The following is an 11,296-nucleotide window of genomic DNA, read 5'->3' as shown; positions in this document are numbered from 1 at the left end:
TTTTAGCATAATATAACTCAGTTGTCATTTGCTAAATTTATGGTTTTTATTTATATTTTTTATTATTTAATTATAATATTTTCATTTTATATTTGAAAGATAAATGAATTTTCTTTCAAACAATATTTTTGTAAATGTATTTTTTAAAAAATAATCAATTAAAATTGTTATTTTTTTTGATGAAATTTGAAATTTATTGATCAACATTTGGAATTTTTACAAACGATTAAAAGTTGTTTAGTGTCTTAGGTGCCAACGACAAACAAATCGAATGCTAAAGAGTAACTTGAAACCATCTTCTTAGTAACCCTTCCAATCTGTGGCCATGAGTGTATCGCAAAGAGCAAATGCGGTTCCGAACTGCCTTGTCTATGAGTCTTCTTAATTGATCCCTCTGGATCCCTCGTTGCTGGTGACACCTTGAATTTCTTTCCTTCCAGACGTAGTACACGGCAGTTTGGAATAGCATCCTTGCGAGAATTGAGTCGAGGCTTTTTCCTCCCATAGTACGTAGCCGATTGACAGTCCATGCCCAATCTGGGTTGATGTTCCGTCCAACAAGTGGTCTTGCCAGAGATTCCCATATCGTGTAAGAGTATGGGCAGGCGAAGAACATTATTTTTGACATATCATTGAATATCATTATTTTTGACATAATTTGAGTTTTCGTTTACATCAAAACTTATCATATTTTAGGAGAATTTTAATTTAAAATGTAATTTTCATATTTTTCAAACAAATTATAAAAATATTTTTTAAATATTTTGTTATAATTGTTAAAAAAATACTGAGTTGCATTTCAAATAAAAAGGTAAAGATATTAAAAATATTCTAATTAAAATATGTAAAATTTAATATAGTTTTAAGGAAATTGTCAAAATAAAAAAAAATTACACATAAAATAATCATGATTTTTGTTAACTGGACGGATCATTATTTATATGATATCACACAAGAAAGAAAAATTTCTGTTTTTAAAATTATCTAATTAACTCTATATTCATTTTTTTATTTTTTTTATATGATATCACACGTTCGTAAAAAAAAAATAGATAGTTTAAAATGCAAAAAAAAATTATTTACTTAATGAATATAATATGAACGAATATTACAAATATATCATTTAATAAAATAAATAATTAAAAACTGAAAATTCATATCCGCGAGGGTCTAGTAAGTTTTTAATTTATGTATTCACGTCTCTCAAGTTACTTTTATGATGTTAATTTGTTCCGCATTGCAAAAGGATGATTGTAGTATTGGGATTAATGGGTTATGGGCTTTAATCTAAAGAGTGTGTAGAAATATAAGCTTCAATATCATGAGTTTTGTTAGGACATAGTTAATGTATAAGATATTAGTGTCACGTCAATTAGTTTTAAGTCGAAAACTTAAAAAATTTAATATAATATCAAAGGCACAAAACCTAACTATACTAAAAAAGGTTAAGAATCGCTGTACACATTCTTATAATCTGATCTAAAAGTGGTTTATGGTATTGGATCTGGTAACGATGGTATGCAAGATTAATGGTTAGAATGATCATGATCATCTCTAAATGCATCTCCAAAAGAACTCTATAACTTCAAATATAATGTTTTTTTTGTACATATAAAAAAGAACTTCAAAACTTCAAATTTGAAATTTTTTCTTATTTGGATTTTGATCCTTACAATTACAAATCATTTATAATTCTTAAATATTTTCTTGTTTACCTTTTTAATCCTTAAATTTTTTATATCTCATAAATATTTCAAATTAACTCTTATAAATTTAAGTTTTGCATATAAAATTAAATAAATAATTTATAACAATTTATAATATTTTAAAAACTAGAATTAGACAACAAGAATATTACAAAAGAAATTTAATATTTGCTTGTAGTTTAATCTTTTACAAAATTTAAAATAAATATTATAATATTTTAAAACTAAAAGTAGACAACAGGAATGTGGTATTTTGCTTGTACTTCAATATTTAATTGTGTACTTTTTAATAATTTTATATTCTTGTGTAAGATTTTATTAATTAATATAACTGCAATATTTTTATATATGTGTGCTATTTATAAACGTTTTATGCATTTACATTAATTATTACAAATATAAATGACTAATATGATATAGACATATAAGAGATAAGATTAATGGAGTCAATCACGGGAGCTACAGGCGATGGCGATCCAGCGACGCTGCCAGGAAATCCTATCACGGGAGCTCAAACCGGCGATTTCATGGGCGTGCCAGCGACGACTATGGGAGATCCGATCGCAACTGAGCTTGGTGATCCAAGCGAGCCGACAGAGGATCCAGACGTGACCTCGCGCGACACTGCAGCTCCGGCGAAGGGGTCAACGCATGAAACGGACAGTCTTCAAAGCTCTACGTCGCTCACTACACCACCAGCTGTCCAGGGAGTCGGAGCTTCAGAGACTCATGACGGTGGCGCATCATCTCTCGCCCTGCTCACTCAGTCAACTGACGGAGGAGCAGCTTCGGAGGTACGCGATGGTGGTGAGAATCGGCACAAATCTATGACCGGAAACCATGGAGAACATTCGGAAGGGAGGGACGGAGGTAAGCAGGAAGAGCGTGTCCGATCAAGCCCATGGTCGAAGGACCTGGCCGGTAGAGCAGGAGCGGAACCTGTTATCGACATTGTCGATGGCATTGCAACACTTCAAATCCCAGATGCGATCTTTGACGAGGCGGAGCTTCTCTGGAAAAGTTTCGTAGTGGGCTACTTCATTGGAGACGCTCCCCACGTGGGCTCAATTCACGCAACCGTCAATCGTATTTGGAGCGCTCCCAAGGCGGGTAGCAAGATTGATGTCCAGTTTATTGCGAAGAATACTGTGTTGTTCCGAATTGAAAATGATCAAATGAGGAACCGGGTGATTCAAAGAAAGTATTGGCATATAGCGGATACTCCGTTGGTGGTTAATGTCTGGACCCCAGAGTCTGCTCAGCATCCTCCAGACTTGTCAGCCATGCCACTCTGGGTTGACCTCAGAGGAGTACCAAACACACTTTATTCTCATAAAGGTCTGAAGTGCCTGGTTGGGGCAGTGGGACATTTTGTGAAACTGCATCCGAACACGGAGAAATGTGTGAGGCTGGACATGGCCCGAATCCTAGTGGAAGTCGATCTACATAAGACTCTGGTGGAAAAGATCACTTTCACGGACAAAGCGGGAGCTTCACACGAAGTCGAAGTCAATTATCCTTGGCTTCCTCCCCGCTGCAATGTCTGCTGCAGGTGGGGACATAAGGGACAGGACTGTTCGAGTAAGGAGATAAAAATCCTTAGTAAGCGAACAGGGGAAACTATCTACGCCTCGATGCCGCGTGAACGGATAACTGTCGGAGGAGGCAAGGGCAAAGAAGTGGAGGGTAGCAGGGATATTGGTGTGAAGGATGATAAGATAAGAGGAGGGGACGAGACTGGGATTGTGGAAGCAGTGGAGACAATGCCTAAGGAGGGAAACGCTATGGAGCATCTAATAAAGGACCTGGAAGAGCTTTCACCTGTAGCATCTTCACACGAGGAAAAAACGAGCAAGATATCTGAAACATCTAAGGAGCTTTCTAAGACCATTGACGTGTGGGTTAACGGGAAGGGAGTGAAGGCATCAGGCGACGTGAACGGAGAAAAGGAGTTTACGATCTCCCCGTCAAGATTTAGTCCTTTACAGGACATCGATGAAGAGGAGGAAACATGCTTAGAAGGAAGTGGAACGGAAGTTGAAGAGGTCGAGTTTCGGGGAAATATAGTGGATGGCAAAAAAGAAAAGGAATTGCAGGTGGCATCGACAAGTAAGCAACAGGGGTCGGTGCCAAGGCAACTTCGGGGGAGAGTAACTGGCTCTAAAGATATGAGTAAAGGCGGATATGGAGGAAGGCACGGATCGTCAAAAAAAACTTCCGGTAGGAAGTTATGACTTCTTTCTTTGCATGGAACATGCGTGGGTTCAATCTACCACGCAAACATCGAGCCCTCAAATCATGGTTACAGGAGGAAAAGCCTTCTTATGGCTGCCTAGTAGAGACACGAGTCCAGGAATCTAACCATCAGTGGTGTATGAATGTTGCTATGCCGGGATGGAACTCTCTTACTAACTACGAATATCATCCTTTGGGGAGAATCTGGTTTTGCTGGACGGATGAAGTTGTAGTCACTCGACTGCACATGAGTGCACAGGTGATCACTTGTGCTATTCAGAATCCCTCCACCGGAGAACAATATATTTGTTCAGCCATATATGCATTTAACACGGCAGAGGAAAGGACCAGACTATGGGAGGAAATCAGAGGCACAAAAGTTGCGTATGGCCACCTAAAGCTTCCTTGGATCTTGATTGGCGATTTTAATGAAACACTGGCTTCTATTGAGCACTCCAGATCTTTGGAGTATCGTAGAGACTTAACGGGTATGTATCAGTTTCAGGAGTTAGTGTCGGACTGCTCGGTTACTGATCTCCCCTATACGGGAGCTTTATTTACTTGGTGGAACAATCGAGAGGAGGACCCCATCGGAAAGAAACTGGACAGAGCATTGGTAAACCAAAGCTGGATGAGTCAATACCCAAGCTCCTCAGCGCACTTCGATGCTGGTGGAATCTCAGATCATGCAAGGTGTCTGATCCGTACGACAGGAAATGTTAACGATGCTAGGAAACCATTTCGTTTTTTCAACTACCTGACTGAGCACAACGAGTTCCTACCAACAGTTCAGCGAATCTGGGATACAACGCCACCGCTGTTCCATTCTAGAGCAGCCCTTTCACGTTTTCACAAGAAACTAAAACTCCTGAAACAGCCGCTGCGGGAGCTGAACAAAACGCATTACGGGGACCTACCGGCTCGTACGAAGAATGCTTATGATGTGCTGTGTGACTGTCAAAACATAGCACTATTAGACCCAACCCCTGGAAACTTTGCGAGGGCAGCGGAGGCAGCTAACAGATGGAACACCTTAGCTAGAGTGGAGGAGAAATTCTAGGAAGGAAAGAAATTCTAGGTGTCACCAGCAACGAGGGATCCAGAGGGATCAATTAAGAAGACTCATAGACAAGGCAGTTCGGAACCGCATTTGCTCTTTGCGATACACTCATGGCCACAGATTGGAAGGGTTACTAAGAAGATGGTTTCAAGTTACTCTTTAGCATTCGATTTGTTTGTCGTTGGCACCTAAGACACTAAACAACTTTTAATCGTTTGTAAAAATTCCAAATGTTGATCAATAAATTTCAAATTTCATCATCAAAAAAAAAATATGATATAGACGTTGGCAAACCTACTTATTGTCAATTTGGTTTTAATTTTGAAGCCAATGAAATTTAACATTTAGCGTTAACATAACATCAAATATTTTCATATAAATATAATGCTTGCGTTGCTTACCGTAACACACTAAAGATCATAGTGCTTGTGAGACAAGTTGTGTTCTCTAGTACTAGTGAATATGATGTTGAACGCGTTTTCTTTTACAAAAAAGATGTTGAACGCGTTTTATTTAGTATTGATGTTATTAACACTATCACATGTGGCATAGTGGCTTGTATCATATCGTCAAAATAGAATAATTTATGTTACTATAGTACAAAAGTAAGATAAATTGTGCGTACCACTTCAAAAGGTGGGGAGACGAGGGGATTACCCTCGACGGAAAGCTTCTGAATCAGGCGGAGACAGGCGATGGAGTCCGGTAATACCGTTATTCCGTTATAACTAACGTCAAGCTCCACGAGAGATATCAACAAACGGAGTAAGAACCTGAAGGTTCACAAGGTTCTCTAGATAATCAGGAAGCGATCGAAGGCGGTTAAGCCTGGCGTCGAGCACGCGTAGCGACGTCAAGTGGCTAAGAGAGCTTGGTAACATGACAATCTTGTTTGAGTTCACTGAGAGCTTCGTCATATTCGTTAGCTCGAACCCTATCGTGTCCGGAAGCATGGTCAGTTGGTTGAAATTGGCGTTCAGCTCTTCCAGCGATCTGCGTTTCAGTACGTTGATTACAAGAGAATTAGATGTGGTTGAAGGGGTCTTACCTGCAATCTCCTATAGTTTTTGGGGAGATATTGTAGATTATTTCCTGATACATTAAGAACCTTAAGCTTGGAAAGACATCCAATGGAGTTGGGAAGTGTTTTGAGCTGATTGGAGTGCAAATCTAATGCCCACAAATTTAACATTCTCGCCACTAGAGATTCAGGAATTTGCTGCATGAGAAACTGAATATATGAGTAATGCAGTTTTAACTAAGTCTTAACTCACGCATATACATAAATTATGGACATTCAAGTCTATATATGTATAAATAAAAAATAATTATAAAATTGACCAAAAAAATAAAAAAATAAAAAATAACTATAAACTAATGTATGAAGAGAATATATATTTTAATAAAAAAGTATTTTGACAATGGTTGTTTATTTAGAAATAGTATCACTGGCATATGAAACATTCTTTTCTCTTTTTTTTTTTTTTTTTTTTTTTTTTTTTTTTTTTTTTTTTTTTTTCAACTGCACATGACACATTCAATACAGCAGAGTCAAAGAGAGAGGTAAATGTTAAGAACAACTTCTATTTATGAATATTTAATGCTCTTCGTTAGTATTTTTTTTTTTTTTGAACAACAGCTAATATATTTGATAAAAGGTTCAGTACATGGTAGAGTGATCACATAACAGAGCATTCTTCGCTAACGAATCAGCTCGAGAGTTACACGATCTAGAAATGTGCGAGAAATAGATAAAATCAAAAGATGCAGATAGAAACTCGATGTCCTTGAGAACTCCATAGAGCTCCATAGGATATGTGTTCGAGTTAATGGCTCTGATGAGCTCAAGTGAGTCGGAGCGAATCCAGACGTTTGTTGTAGTGAGATGAGAAGCCGCTAGGAGCATTCCTTTAACCGCCAGTGCTTCGGCCATAAGTGGTGATGACACGAACCGGGCATGGCCTTGACCCTCATAGATCAGCCCATCTTGTGAGCCGATGATAACCCAACTGAGTCCAGCGTTATTTGTCTCTTTTCTCCAGACTGCATCCGAGTTGTAGGTAAGAAGCACCGTAGGGAGAGTCGGGGGCCGTTCCATGTATCTTGTAGTTGAAGTCCTTGGTAGGTTTGTCTGTTGGGCCATTGACCATTCCCTAGCTCCCGAAATAGCGCTGGTCATTACCGCCGGTGCTGTGGTAGCTCTGTGCTCAAAAGAGAGAAGATTCCTCGCTTTCCAAATCCCCCATAGTATCCAAGATACGAGGTCAGAGGTTAACCCTGTTGGTGGAAGGTTTAAGAGCGAGGTAGCTCTGATCAGCGCTTGATGTGGTGTGTTAATGTCAAGCCAATCAACTGGGGTTGCGAAGGGAGCTAGTCTCCACACTTGTTGGGCGAACGGGCAAGTGAAGAAAAGATGCAGGGCCGATTCTGTTGCATTACAGTGAGGACATACCGCCTGTAGAGCCATTCCTCTCTGTTGTAGGTTGGCGCCCAGGGCCAGAGCTCCTCGGCAGAGTTTCCATAGAAATAGCTTCAGTTTTTCCGAAGTGTTGATGTCCCACACATGACGATTCCAGGTGAAGTTATCAGGAGCAGGAGAAGCAATGGTCGGATGATCCGTTGAGTCCAAGGCTGCATAGTAGCCCGTCTTGACGCTGTAGATACCATTACGGGCCCTCTGCCAGAAGAAAGCGTCCTCTACGTTGAGAGAGCTTGGTTTGATCTGTAGGATCAGGTGCGCTACCTCCGGAAAGATAAGCTCGACTCTCGCTTGGTTCCAGTCATGGCTCCCGTGAGTAAGAAGATCTGCCACAACGAGGTTCTTTTTCATTTCTCGAGGCGGTCCAAATGGCCTTATATTCTCAGTGGTGGAGATCCAAGAATCAGACCAGATGCTTGTATAGTTCCTGTTACCTATCGCTTTCCCGAGATGTTTCAATAGCAAGTCACACCCAATAAAATACCCCTCCAGCCATGGGAGGGTTTCGAGGGGCACTGAACTGACAGAAAGCTTGAACTATGACAGTATTTTCTCAGCAAAATACGGCTAGAAAGGGACTCTGGCCGAGTGAGAACCCTCCAAGAGATCTTCGCTATCATAGCCACGTTGAAATCTTGTACATCTCGCAGTCCCAATCCCCCCTCCTGCTTAGACTGAGCTAGAGAATCCTAAGAAATCCAGCATAGCTTCTTTGTTGTTAGGTCATCATCCCACCAGAACCGTGTAAGTGCAGATTGTATTCTTGAGCATAGCCCAGCTGGGAGTAGAAAGCATTACATGGCGTGGTTTGGGATGGGCGCTAGAACCGATTTGAGCATAGTTAGCTTGGCGACGGCTAAGAGACGTCGGGTGGACCAAGATGCCGCCTTACACGTGATGCGATCGACGATAGAAGTGAACAAGTCTCTCTTCTTTCGTGTAAACAGCTCCGGCAGGCCCAAATATTTACCAACCCCTTCCTCATTTGCTATACCAAGGGTATCTTTAACCCTGACACGGGTTTCCTGTGGTGTTCTAGCTGAAAAAGAGATATAGGACTTGGCGGTATTGATTTGCTGTCCCGAGGCGAGCTCATAGTCCTTAAGGATCGCATTGAGAGTATAGCAGCTCCGCAAGTCGGCACGGACGAAGAACATAGTATCGTCAGCGAAGAGGAGATGATTGATCCTAGGACATTGGCGAGCCACTTTCATGCCCGTTAGATCTCCGCTGTTTTGTGCCGCAGTACAAAGCCCAGAGAGAACCTCGACACAAAGGATAAAGAGATATGGAGAGAGGGGATCACCTTGTCGTATTCCTCTCTGCGGTTGGACGTTTCCCAGAACCGAGTCGTTGATGAGAAACAAGTACGTGACCGTAGACACACATTGCATTACCCAGTTGGTCCAAACGGGGTCGAAGCCGAGCTGATCGAACACTTGCCGGATGAACTCCCATTCTAATCTGTCATATGCTTTGCTCATGTCGGTTTTGACGGCCATATGACAACGCTTCTTTGCATCTGAAGTTTTCAAATAGTGTAGGACTTCATGGGTGATGAGGACATTATCCGATATCGCTCTACCGGGAAGGAAGGCCGATTGACTGTCTGAGATAATGTCTCCCATGATCGATCTGAGACAAAACGATTAGAGTTTGGAGATCACCTTATAATAAACATTGCAGAGTGCAATGGCCCGGAAGTCAGCAACGGTCTTTGACTCACGCTTCTTCGGGATGAGGCGTATGTGTGTTGAGTTTATGAACTCCGGCATACATCCTGTCCTGAAGAACATCTGCACTTCTTTAACAATGGTGTCTCCGACAGTGGTCCAGTTCACTTGGAAGAAACATGCAGAAAAACCATCTGGCCCCGAAGATTTGTCGGGATGAATGGAGAAGAGGACGTTCCTGATCTAGGTGGCCGTGGGAATAGCTGTGAGTCTCCTATTAGTAGCTTCTGAAATTCGGGGAGTTAAGGCTCTTGAGACAACATCAGGTGCACTCGCGTTCTGGGATGTGAAGATAAGATCAAAATAATTTGTTATTTCCTCAGCAAACTGATGATCTTCATACATATCGTTGCCTTCTGAGTTTCCCAGAACAGTAAGTCTATTCCTAGCCCTGCACCCTTTTGAGACTGCGTGGAAAAATCCAGTATTCTTATCTCCCAAAGCCAACCAAAGGAGTCGAGGATGTTATCGTCGTTTCCGGAGTGTCAGGAGAAGTCATAGCTGCGTCGAGTAAGCCTTGTAGGGATTCAATCATCTTTCGGTTATTGAGATGTTGTGTTCTGCTCCACCGTGCTATGGCTTTTCTAACTGAGGCTATGCGCTGATTGACCGTTAGAGAGTTTCCGTCCCTCCATACTCTGTCTATAAGTTCTCGCACATCGACATTATCCTTAAGGCTCCTAACGTACTGAAACAACTTCCCTTTTTGCCGCCTTGTCTTGTCGAAAACAGAGTAATTGGGCGATGATCGGATCCTTTGAACCGAAGGTAGTGGCAGTGCCCCTGTGAAAAGGCGTCAAACCATTCAAGACAAGAAGTTCCCGGTGTACACTAGATGGTCCCCTCGTTTCCCCCTCCAAGACAAGAAGTTCCCGGTGTGTCTTAGATCAAAGAGATCATTTTCCGCGAGAAACATTCCGGACGCACCCTGCCCTCCGATTTTTCATTATTCTCAAAGATCTCGTTGAAGTCCCCCGTCAACATCCAAGGACCAGTTCTACCAGCTCCTAGTAGTGATAACTGGTCCCAGACTAACTGTCGTTTTGAGACATCCGGTTCTCCGTAAGTGAAGGTCGCATTGAAGCTGGTATCTTTATAGGTAACCGAAGTGTCAATGAAGTTATGTGACGAGGAGAGTATAGAGATGGATACTTCGTTGGTCCACATCAGAGCCAAGCCACCCCCGCCCGGGCTATGAGGAGAGACTAGAAAGTGGTGATCGAAGGAGAGGTCCTCGAGCTCTTTTAGGACCTTATCATCTGTATTTTTCGTCTCCATGAGGAACAAGATATGTAAGAGATATGCTTTTCTGCATATCCTTAATTCATTGGACTGTTTCGGGGTTCCCCAACCCGCAACAGTTCCACCTTACCGAGGCTAAGGAAGCTTTTGGTTGGGGGACTGAAAATCCCCTTGTGGCTCATCCTAAAGCTGTGTTCGGATCCTCCTATGTCCTGCCGCTATATAAGGTGAGGAGGCGTTCGCTGGATACTGGTTTGGTGATGGGGTGACCTGGGATGAGCGTCTCTGTCGCCATGCATTTGATCTACGGTTTGCGCTCCCCGGTGTACGACTAGAAGAGAAAGATGCAGCGTCTCGAGCAGTGCCCGACCCTGAGGCTCTCTAGGGTTTGGTGAGCTTGGACTTCCTAGTAGAAGCTCCAGTAAGATGGCGTTGAGTAGCGGTTCTTCTTTTAGAAATTGGTGGACGACCTTCTCCTCTTTGTGGTAAGGGTATAGTAGCTTGTTCTGGAGGTAACTCCACCACCTGATCAGAGGCTTGCGCTCTGAAATCAGTCTGCATCATCATAGATTCCTCCCCTGCAGGTTGTAAAGGGAGAATACCAGCATTTTCCACTGCTGATGCTATGATTCTAGCGGCAGTCTCCACCATTAGACCATGAGCTTCTCCATCCAGGACCCGCTGTCTACGAGCTGCACTTTCATTGGGATCCGGACAGTTTACATACTGATATGTAACTTCTCGGAGTTCCTCCATAACTTCGTTAGTTGTTGGGAGCTGAGGGATTGGTGGAGGTGGAGGGAAGTCGGTGATGTCTAAGTTGCGTTCCACTGGTTGCCTG

General features: G+C 42.1%; 1 pseudogene; it reads right to left on the bottom strand.

Annotated features, from left to right (window-relative positions):
- LOC106297322 overlaps window positions 1-11,296 on the bottom strand; it is a 23,444-nt pseudogene that overhangs the window by 8,330 nt on the left and 3,818 nt on the right.

This window comes from Brassica oleracea, chromosome C6 (assembly GCF_000695525.1).
Source record: "Brassica oleracea var. oleracea cultivar TO1000 chromosome C6, BOL, whole genome shotgun sequence".
NCBI classification, from domain to species: Eukaryota; Viridiplantae; Streptophyta; class Magnoliopsida; order Brassicales; family Brassicaceae; genus Brassica; species Brassica oleracea.
The sequence above is the reverse complement of the archived record's forward strand: the minus strand, read 5'-3'. Positions and strand labels throughout refer to the sequence as shown.